The following is an 11,064-nucleotide window of genomic DNA, read 5'->3' on the forward strand; positions in this document are numbered from 1 at the left end:
AGTAGTCACTGTCATTGGAGACAGGAGCAGAAGAAATCTTTAGCACAGGCTGTATATTAGGTGTTGTTTTGATGATTCTGTCTTTTTTGGTTGGCTGACCCTGAGGCTGGAGCCCCATGACAAGCAGCTAGGGCCCTCCATATAGAAGAGGACTTAATACTTAATTGGTCTTAGCTTGCTTTATGAAAGATAAGAAAGCATGTTGGGGTTTATGGCTGCTCAAGGCAATTATATCCACATTTTATATTTTTCTAAGGCCCAAGAAGATGCATAGAGTATACTTGAATTCTATCCATCCTACAGATGGAACGTTATGAGAAAAGAATCAATATTTTCATGATTTCTCATGGAATATAGGATAGAATAGGTAGATTATTTAGGTAGTAGTGGCTTTATAGCTTTTTGCTTTGTAATGTCATCCCCAAAGGAGACTGGACTAACTCATCAGATATTTGCAGGTTTATTCTTATTGTCTGTATCTACAATAGATTTGTAGCAATTCTCCATGACTGAATTGTGGAGGTTAGGAAATAGATACAGACTGTCTGACTACGTAGCCCATATGGATGTTTGAGGCACCAGAACTACAGAGCATGCTGTGGAGCACACCTGTCTCACATTATGGATATAGTTGCTGGTACATAATGCCATCTGTCAGAGTTTTTCTTTAAATGTGTATCAAGAATTCCTTACTTTTAAAAGTTGTTTGATTTCTCAGGACCAAGTAGACCTCAAAGGAAGAATTACACTGTTTATTCACGTGGATGGTGTTTTTTTAGGGAAGTAGTGTTCAGAAATTCTGCTGTGCATATGTAGGCCTGATAAATATGTGACATTTGATGCTTTTATTTTTATCAGACATCTCATCTGCTTGGATATAATGCCTTTCTTATCTACTCAGAGCCTGGAAAAGAAGAGTCTCGCCTGAAGTAAGCTGCCACTGACAGAAGCTGAGGATCAGGTCCTGGAATCCATTTTGTGTTTTAGGGTAGTTTTGCAAAAAGAAAATAGACTTAAATTTCACTGCAAGATATTTGTCTGCCTGACAGTTGAAGAAGACCACTTAAGCAAACAGAACAGGTGCTGAAAAGCTGAGTTCTGAGATGGTTATGTTCAGAATGATAGGAGGGAAAGGTTAATACATTAGCTACTAAGGCAGCTGTTTGTTTAATGCTAAATCACTCTCTCATTGAAGGCAGCTTCTGTTTCAAATCTACTTCCAAGGCTCTTATTCTACTGATCACTTTTTCCCTTTACCTTGTCTCTTGATAAGGACAGAGTCTCTCCAGCATCTATTTTCCTGCTCCTCCCTGGCCGTGTTGGTCAGTGAAGTAAGAGATATAGGTACAAGGCAGAGCCTGTGTGACTATAGACTTGCTTCTATTGTCTACTGCGTAACACCAACCTCTAACACAGGAACCAGTGCCACTGGCTTAATGGAATGCTGTGTAAAGATCCACCTTCCTAGAGAAAGGGGAGAAAAAAACATGCTAATGAAGGTTCATTCTGCAGGTTATTTTTGAAGCATAAGTAATAATCACAATAAGTAGATCATCTCAGACAGGAGGCTCTACTACTTTCTGAGTTTCTTCTATTACGTTTTCCTGTAATAGAAAATCTCACAGTTTGTCATATTATCACCTAGTCTAATCTACTCTATTGAGTATATGCTAGTATATATATACTAGCCAATATTTTTTGAACTCTTGTTTTTTGTTTGTATTCTTCCCTCAGACATTTTATCATTTATTGGCTTAATTCAAGTTTGGTATCTATATTGAGAGTAGCTCAAGGTTGTATTTTAACTAATGCAATGCATGATTGAAAATCTTTAGTGGATGCAATGCCTTTTCTTCTATGAGTTGTTGTTGTTGTTATTATTATTTTTATTTCAAGTTACCGTGCAGTAATTATTACTTCTTAAAATAGGATAATTTTAGGTTTTCGTGGAGAAAAATTAACATAAATTTTCATACAAAACATTGGTGTTTCTTGATATTTTAAGAATCACAGACATTTGAGCAAGTACTTGCATTCTTAATTATTGATCAGCATATGTTTCTCAGTATCAAAGAACATGATTTCATAAATAGTAATGATCTGCATGTGATGGTTTTATTTATGAAAATATTCATAACTCTTTCTTCGGAGTTTTAGAATTCAAACAGTTTTAGCTTCTATTTAGGAAGGAATTTAGATGAATTACCCATATGTAATAACATAGTGAGAACATATGTCAGAACTGGTGTTAAAGCTGCAGCTTGAGGGGTTAGGAAGTGCAGGGGTAAAATGATAACTGCCAAAAGTCAAACTGAAACAGATCTTGTAAAGGAAATTTAAGCAAATTGTGAAAGATTTTTCAATCATGCAAATAAAAAGAACAAGAAAAAAAAATGAAAACACTGTGCGGTGAGGATGGAGATAGATAATCTCATTTTCTATCATAAATCTAATCTTTATTTTCTTAGAAGATGAAGTTGGAGGAGGGAAGAAGGAAGAAAGGATAAAATAAATGGCTAATGGGAAGTAGGGGATGAAAATTTCTACAGCTAAACTATGAAAAAAAACTTTTTGTCATCTCATTTTACTCTCAATCTTAGCTGAAAGGAAGTGGCATATAAAACTGGGTGTCCAGCAAAAATATTTTATACAGTACATTCAAGTAGTCATAAGTTTCTATGAACGAAAAGCAAAAACATGTATTGCCTATATCTAGGAATTGAATCTGCAGGCCTATATAAGTGTATTTGTACGGACATGCTCTTACGTGTTTTGAAGAGAAGAATAATGAAATATGTACACGGAAATGAAAATAAGATGAGATGCAACCTATGCTTATCAGTAGAAGAACATAACTCAATGACATATATTCTTACATTCTTTCAGGGTTTTTTTGTTTGTTTTTTTGTTTGTTTGTTTGTTTTTCCCCATAAGGTACATGCTTTTTTAGTCTAAAGAAATTTATCAAGTGGAAGTTGTGGAGTTGTGTAAGAAATGTATAGTAAGAAAGTATCTGGGTTAGTGGAGAGGTGGTAGAGATTGTTGAGGGAAGCATTAAAACTGGAAGAATGTTATTACCAGTGTTCTTTAAGGTCATTTCAATAGCAATCTTGTGAAGTATTTTCATAAATGAACCCAATAGAAAATAAGGAAACGACCAGATGCACTGTAGAGATGACATAGCCCTATGATGCATTGTGGGAATGGAATGATACACCCCCAGGACTGGGTGGTGAGACACTGGAGCAGGTTTCCCAGTGAAATTTTGAATGCCCCCTCCCTGGAATGATTCAACACCAGGCTGGATGGGGCTTAGAGCAACCTGATCTAATATAAGATGTCCCTGCCTATACTTGGGAGGATGGAACTAGACGATGGAAAATGTCCCTTTCAACCCAAACCATTCTGGGATTCTGTGAAAAAAGAAGTAGGATGAAGATTAGTACTTAGTCCAGGGTAGCATTCAAGATTCAGATTCAGAACAAAACCTTCTGCTTTCAGTTGGTTGCCACTAGCTGGAGAAAATAAATAAATAAATAAATAAATAAATAAATAAATAAATAAATAAATAAATATGGAGGAAAGAGAAACAGACCCGTTCTTTGGTCATAGAATGACTATTTTGCATAACTTTGAGTGATCTGGACAAAGTGTGAAAATGGGCAGTTTCAGGTAAGATACAGTCAGTAGAAATATTAATTCCATTGAGACTCAACTGAAGCCTTATCTAGAATACTGTGTAGAGAGCTGTGTTCTACAATAGCTGGGTAAGATTAAATAAGCCTGAAACAAGTGGGAGCTATTTGAATAATGTGGGGAATGGAAATCTATGAGTATTGACCTGGCTAATCTAATGAAGGATGAAAGGAGATTGATCACCCTCAGTAAATACAGTGCTACAATGCAAAGGGGAAGAAGTGTGTATAAATTAGGTGTGATTACACTGAACTTAAAAGTGGAGTTATCTAACAATCAGAGATGTGAGTCCATAAACAGCCTTTCAATAGCAGTGCCAGATGTAAACTATGCACCTGATCCAAAGATAGGTCTCAATTGTTTTTTGGAAGGATTTTATGGTGTGATGCATGTACGGAGAGAGACCAGGTTTAATGATCCCAGACTAAGTGTCTCCTGTTAAGCCTGTGGCCCTGATACAACCTACCATGCAGACCTTCTGTGCCAATGCAAGTGTTTTTCATTATGGAGAGAGGGCCAGAAGGGCTCTGGGTTTGTCCTGCAGCACTTTTTGTCCAACAGCCATTTCTGTATGACAGAGCAATCATTGCGGAATGAGTATTTATGCAACAGCGCGCAGTTTCTTAGAGGTTATATTTTGACTGAATCTTTGCCTACTTTTACCCTCTGACATCCCTCGTCCTTCGTTTTGCTCTTTTACCACCTCTGTTGATTTGTATTACTCCTGGTCACTAAGGATGCTTTCTTTTCTCTAAGTCTTCCAACAGTATTTGCAATATTGCATGCAAATAATGCTAAATCTGGCTCTTTGCTTCTAAACAGAGTAGTCATATACAAAGATGTTCAGTCTCCTGAGGCATTATTTCTTTCTAAAACAAGTTGAGGTCTAAGTTATGTATTTCAGCCGCAATTTATAAAGATTATACCAGTCTGTTGTATTATTTTCTCCAAAGGAAAAGCATCCGTGTTCGATGATAGATTAAGGAGAGGTAGTTCAGAGAGAAATCCTGGCCTTGGTTGTCTGACTCATTGTCAAGGCACCTTTGTGCAGCTCTTTTTTTTCTTCTTCTTCTGTTAGCATCTCTTCATAGCACAAAAGGATTTGAAGTAAGTCATGGAAAAGAAAGGTTGTGGCTTTACTGCAGGGCTACCAGCTGGAGGCTTGTGCAGATGAAAGCAAGAGTCCCCTAAACAGTAGCATTTAAGAGATGTCTTGAAGTTTAAACTAAATATTCACAATAAAATAGTATGTATCCTACTGTGCTGAATTTTATGAGCTGTGTGTTAAGTATCACCCAAGAGGAGAACCAAATGAGGGAAATCTGTGGGGGGAAACGTTCTCTTGAATCACAAACCTGGCTGAACTAACTTAAGAGTCTGCTTCTGTGATGAGATTTCAATGTGTGAAGCTTTCAGCCACATCCTTCTGTTTTCACTCCACTCGAAGAAATTAAATCGTTTTTTGATGGGTAGATGGAAAATTAAGGTTCTGTCTCATTTTGGGGAACAGTAGATAAATTTGTGGCATCCTACATGAGAATTAATAGTGTGCCCCAAGGGAATTTAGGTGTTCTTTCTCATTAGCATTCTGCATTGAACAAGTATATAAGAGCTTGAATTGTTTAAGATTTTCAATGGATTCCTGTCTTTTCTGTTGTTAAGTGTCTGCAATTATATTATTAAAATGCCTAGAAAGGAACTCCAGTAAACTGATGTCAACTAAAGGGCAGATATGCACAAGTAATTTCCTACAATGAGTGAAAGTCTAACAGCATGATCTTCATCAGTGTCTCCTGTTGTTTTCATTTGGAAATGTGCAACCGGGCTTCATCTGAAATGTGTCCACAAGGTCAATATACTGGAGTAATATAGATTGTGAAATGCACTGACTTGTTCTTCTCCAGGGCTCATCATTTAGGCTGATAGATGCAATGCACCCTGAGAGCTGTTGTCTTCACTGACAACAGAACAATGGCATCATCTGGCCAAGCTAGCAACAGCCTGATTTTGAGCTCCTCCTACTCACAGGTTAATTCCATGTCACATCGTTCTGGATAACACTAGAACAGGATATTTGTGAGGGTAGAAATGTATCTTTTTAATGTGTGCATGTACTTCAAGGAGACTGCTGAAAAACAGCTTGTGTTTTGGGTTGGAATATTTATGGAGCATCTTGCACATAATTTTTAAATTATGCCGTTTAGCACCTTCTTCATGCCATATGTTCTGCCGTATCTTTTTGAGCTCCTGTTTCTAAATCAGATGTTATTTCTTGGTATACTAAATCTCACAGTTCTGGGAAAGATGCGTGGGGAGAAAAGGGAGGGGGAGATACTGGTGTTTTTTTTAATATATATATTTTTTTTAATTTACAGTTACTGAGTTAACATATTTGATGCTTCTCTTACCCCAGCCCCCAAAATGAAATGTAGTTATACACTTCAAAGATGTACAACAGATTTAGATAAATGCTATCTATTTGTGGCTATACTATTGCATTTTATGAGTAGAAGGAGCAGTGTGATTAATTTTTCTCGCTGTGCACTCTTGTAAGTCCAATACTCACCCTACACTAGTGTAGAAGCTAATGTAACTGTGAGTAACCATCATGGCAATGGTTCAAATGCCTGCTAAGTCCTAGTTCTCCCTCAGTGTAAATGCAACTTGCTTCCCCAGCTCACCTCATCAGATTAGCTTGTCTCTCTCTAACTTTCTCATATACTCTGATCTAGAATATTGTCTATGCAGCTGGTTAGGAAAGTGTCACGTTTTACAGCCTCTACTCCTCCATTTGTGTCAGGTAATGTTAACAAACAATCCAATTAAGGGAGTGAAAGTAAAGTAAAGAAGTCAGCATATTTTTAAAATTATATTAAAATTCAGGATTTTAAATGTGATTTGGGTTCATTTAGTCTCATTTCTGGAACATATTTATGAATTTATAAACTTGGAGCTAGTATACTACATCTCCTCTGCTTGTGTTCTTTGCAAACTGTTTACAATTGTGTACAATCCTATTGGGGAGTAAATGACTAACGCATAGACAAGATACAGTTTTTGTGCATATACAGTGGACATCTACAAGTAACTGAGGACCTGATCAGTGTAGGATCCGTAAGAGCAAGAACACTGATCTCTCATTGCCAAATATTTGTCTGGTAATTTCATTATTTGCAATTATTTTTTTGTAGGGCATGAGGTTTTCAGCACTCCTGAATTCTAGCTTCTAGTGTAGACCTAAGTCTGTTATTAGATGCCTAATCTCCGGCACCTGTGCTCTTGAAAAGTTTTGCCAAAGTTTCCACTGTATCTGCCTGTCTCCAAGCATTCCAAAATGAGAGTTTTATTCTGGATGATTGATGGCAGATGTTTCAGCTCTGCATCTAAAGCATAACACTGTAAATCATTGGGTTTCATTTCTTAGGAGTAAAATTATATTCACCTTTTGCCACCATTTGTCATTCTGAAGCTAGGCTTGATACATGTTCCTGGTTAAACTCTGAGAAATCAGGGCATGTATCTTATGAAGACTGTGCATGGTAGTCTTGTACACATGAATGTATGTCAACAAAGGAACCAGGCTTGTATTTCCCAGAATGCTTTCTACGTGATAATATGTTTCTGCATATGACTACATAAGCCTGTTGCTCAAAAGGTTAACAAAATATACTTTTTGCACCTACAACTTAAGCACAAACCTCATCATGCATCTTTGACTTCTTATGTCCTTATAGATATGAAAAAATCTACTAATCTGAAATCTTCACTTCCACAGGCTAAAGGATGGACGAGCTGTGTTTCTGTGCAGCAATTTGTCATATGAGAAATTGTTGCACTGTATTTCCAAAAGTATTGGTCTAAACCAACTCTCCAGAGGCATCTCAGGAGACAAAATTGATTATTAGAGATGTCCCTGTGGTTATAGATTTCTCAAACCTCTCATTTTGTATATTTTTATTTATTAAAGTTTGCCAGTCAGGACAGATTGCAAGCACAGTTTCTAATGCTTTGAGATGGCTCATGAGCCCTTTCCCTTCAACACAAAAGAAGAGAAGCAGATTCCACAGCTGTAGCTCCACTAATCTAAAGGGGTATACAGACTACAAATCTGAATGTACCATAAATTGATATACTATTTTTCTTAGAGGAAACTACCATACCTCAGAAATGCCTCAGCAGTTTAGTTTTGTGTGGAGACAGTAAAGAAGAACTGGGGAAAAATTACTACGAATCAGAATCAATTACAGACAGAAACAGACAAGTTTCTCTGGGTCTTTCATGCCTCTGATGAGCTTTTTTTTTCAGGATATTGCAAAGGTGAATCATAGAATCATAGAATGGTTTGAAGGGAACTTAAAGATCATTGAGCTCCAACCCCCATCCCTGTCCTGGGCAGGGTTGCCACTCTCTAGATCAGGCTGACCAGTTTTACTGCAGCTTCTCAGTGGCACTGCAGTAGCTTTTCACAGTATATTGTCTAAAACAGCATAGAGATGTTTTTGTTTTTTTTTTCCACAAAGTTCATTAAGAGTGTCACCAGTTAATCCTGTGTTTCCTGCACCTAGGAAGAACTGAATTTAAGAGAGGCAAGGACATTTTTGTTGATTCTTTACTCCATTGCTGTGTCTATGGATTATTGATCACATTCAACCCATGCACAGAAATAGGATACTCCTTACAGGCAAATACATAAAACATCAGAAAAAGCTTCTACCTGCTCACTTCCCATCCTGTGGAATGAAAGCTGCAAGGCTAGCAGCAAGTTTGACACAAATTTCACTTCAAGAGTGTAGACTCTCGTTACAGTCCAGATAATATGCATGTAAATCAACACCTACAAATTGATTTATCATGATGTGTATCAACAGATACATCAGCAGTGCAGATCTATCTCCACTCCTTTTAATCATTAGAGTTTGTCTGAGACATTGTTATTATCATTATTATTATTAATTACTATTATTATTTTAGAAATTAGAAATCAGGCAGTATTGTTTATTGGTATGGATATGTGAGAAAGTGACCTCCAGACAAAATTATATATCTGCAGGGAGGCTGACACTTATAGAATTCAACATTTTCCATTGCAGATATGCTTTTATTGGCTTTTTATTCAGTGTGCTTGTTTCTGGAAGAAATAAAAAAAATCAAAATAGGTAAAAGTAAATAAAGCCATGAACAAAGCCATAAAACACTGATAGTGGGGCGAAAGTGAAAGCAGGATAAAAACATACAGAAGTGTCATATGCAGATTATGTATAAATGTCTTCAAGGTAAATGATCCAAATTTTCTTTTTTTTTTTTAAGTACAATTTTTTTTAAGTACTAATTTAGAAAAAGTAGGTCAAACCAGTGCTATGTTTAGTTATATTTCATCTAACTGCATTTTGTCTTTGCACAGTGAGAACTCAGAGCACAGAAGCAGGTACGAGCTATTGCCTTACTTGTTCAGTGATTCCTCTGTGCACTTTGGACTCTTCACCCTCTCCAGTCACTCCCAGTGACTTTAACTGGCAGTAGCATCAAACTTAGCCTGCTTATACTCACACAACTGAGTCTGTGTATGCTTGTTTATCAAGGTGAATTTTCTCCAGGCTGCCTGATTTATCAGTCCAATTAAATGTGTTAGAAGAATCAGGCATAAATTCACAGATTTTGTAACTGTTTTAAATGAGTAGTTTGCTGAATTTCTCCTACCCTTCAGGTACCATATTTAGGGCTGTTTACCACAGCTACCCTCTCCCTGTGACACTTCTGTGTAAAACGCACTCTCTGGTCCATTCCTGCTACTCAATCATAGCACAAACCACAAAGAACCTGCCGTTTGAAGGGAAATAATCATAGAATCATAGAATTGTTTGAATTGGAAGGGACCCTTAAAGGCCATCTGGTCAACCCCCCTGCAATGAACAGGGATACCAACCATTTGGTCAGGTGCTTAGAGCCCCATCCAGCCTAATCTTGGATGTTTCCAGGGATGGGTCATCCACTACCTCCCTGGGCAATCTGTTCCAGTGCTTTACTACCCTTTTAGTAAAAAATACTTTTTCCTTATATCCCATCTAAATTTTCCCTCTTTTAGTTTGAAACCATCTCCCCTTGTGCTATCACAACAGACCCTGATAAAGAGCCTCTCTTCTTTCTTACAGCCCCCTTTTAAATACTGAAAGGCCACAATCAGGTTCCACCCAGAACCTTCTCTTCTCTAGGCTGAACTGTTCTGGCTCTCTCAGCCTGTCCTCATAGGAGGGGTGTTTCATCCCCTGGATCATTTTTGTGGCCTTCCTCTGAATGCACTCCAACAAGTCCATGTCTCTATACTTTCCAGTCATGCCAAATGGAGGGACTGGATCCGCCACTGCAGAGGAACCTTGCCTGGCTTCTGCCCCTGGGAAGCCCAGCTCCAACAAAGAATTCCTTTGGGCTATGGTTGCAAGGTTTGTTTTCTTACTGATTCCAAGCAGTGCTACCAAAAAGACTTTGTTTTGCATTTCAGCCTCCTGACAAGTAGAAACATTACCCTATTGAAGAGGCTGTCTTGGTGTTAATTGACAAGAGCTATATTTAAAAGTTTTTATGTTAGTAGCGTGTTTTTAGATTATCAAAGGAAAATATAAGAAGCGCAGATACTTCTAGGTGTGATTTTTACATTGCTTCCCTAGAAAAAGCAGGGATTACTTGCACTTCAGGTAAAAAGGCCTTTTGCTCTCACAAAAAGAAGAGGCCTGCACCTCTCAGTCAGGTGCACAAAGAGAGAGAAGGATGCGGCTGCCAGGGGCAGGTGAATAGGAATGCAGAGGGAAGAGCCTGCCCTCCCTGCCCTGTGTGTGGGGAAAGCCTTGAGGGGAGCCAGGCTGGAGTCCTGCCCTCCCCACAGCCCGCACCTGCCGTGTTGTGGCGCATCAGGAGTCTGCTGCCCTCCCACAGAAAGAAGGCCCTGTGCTGCCAGGCCGCCATGATGTGCTGTGGCATGGCTGGCCCTCAGGACTGGAGCAGATATGCAGTACTGCCACGACCATCTTTGGTGGCTCTGATCAGGAGACTGAGCCTCTCTCAGCATCCTGTACACTGAGGTGATATTTCTTTCCCAGTGGGTGCCAGAAGGAAAATATATTCATGCTTGCAAGGGGTTTCATGCTGCACTTGAATAGGATGTGATTATTTCAACTATTAATTACAGTTATTTGTTTGGAAGCTTTCCAGTGTGCCAACGAAGTTTCGGAAGTAACTATAACAACAAAAAAGATTTTTTAATCTGGATTTTTTTTACAGAGCTTTGAAAGGAACTCTTTTAAAGAGCCTCCAACAGTATGAGCAAGCAGACTAACGTTTGCCTTTCCAATCATGTACATTCGGAGAGTACAAGGA

The 11,064-nt window shown here is 38.2% G+C and overlaps 1 long non-coding RNA gene across 1 annotated transcript in view; it reads left to right on the forward strand.

Annotated features, from left to right (window-relative positions):
• LOC116217324 overlaps positions 1-11,058 on the forward strand; it is a 186,464-nt gene extending 175,406 nt beyond the window's left edge. Inside the window, exons 6-7 of the long non-coding RNA XR_004161734.1 lie at positions 10,025-10,133; positions 10,969-11,058. This is a non-coding gene — a long non-coding RNA (uncharacterized LOC116217324). The remainder of the gene's footprint in view (positions 1-10,024; positions 10,134-10,968) is intronic.
• The last annotated feature ends 6 nt before the right edge of the window (positions 11,059-11,064 follow it).

Source organism: Meleagris gallopavo, chromosome 1 (assembly GCF_000146605.3).
Source record: "Meleagris gallopavo isolate NT-WF06-2002-E0010 breed Aviagen turkey brand Nicholas breeding stock chromosome 1, Turkey_5.1, whole genome shotgun sequence".
Lineage (NCBI taxonomy): Eukaryota > Metazoa > Chordata > Aves > Galliformes > Phasianidae > Meleagris > Meleagris gallopavo.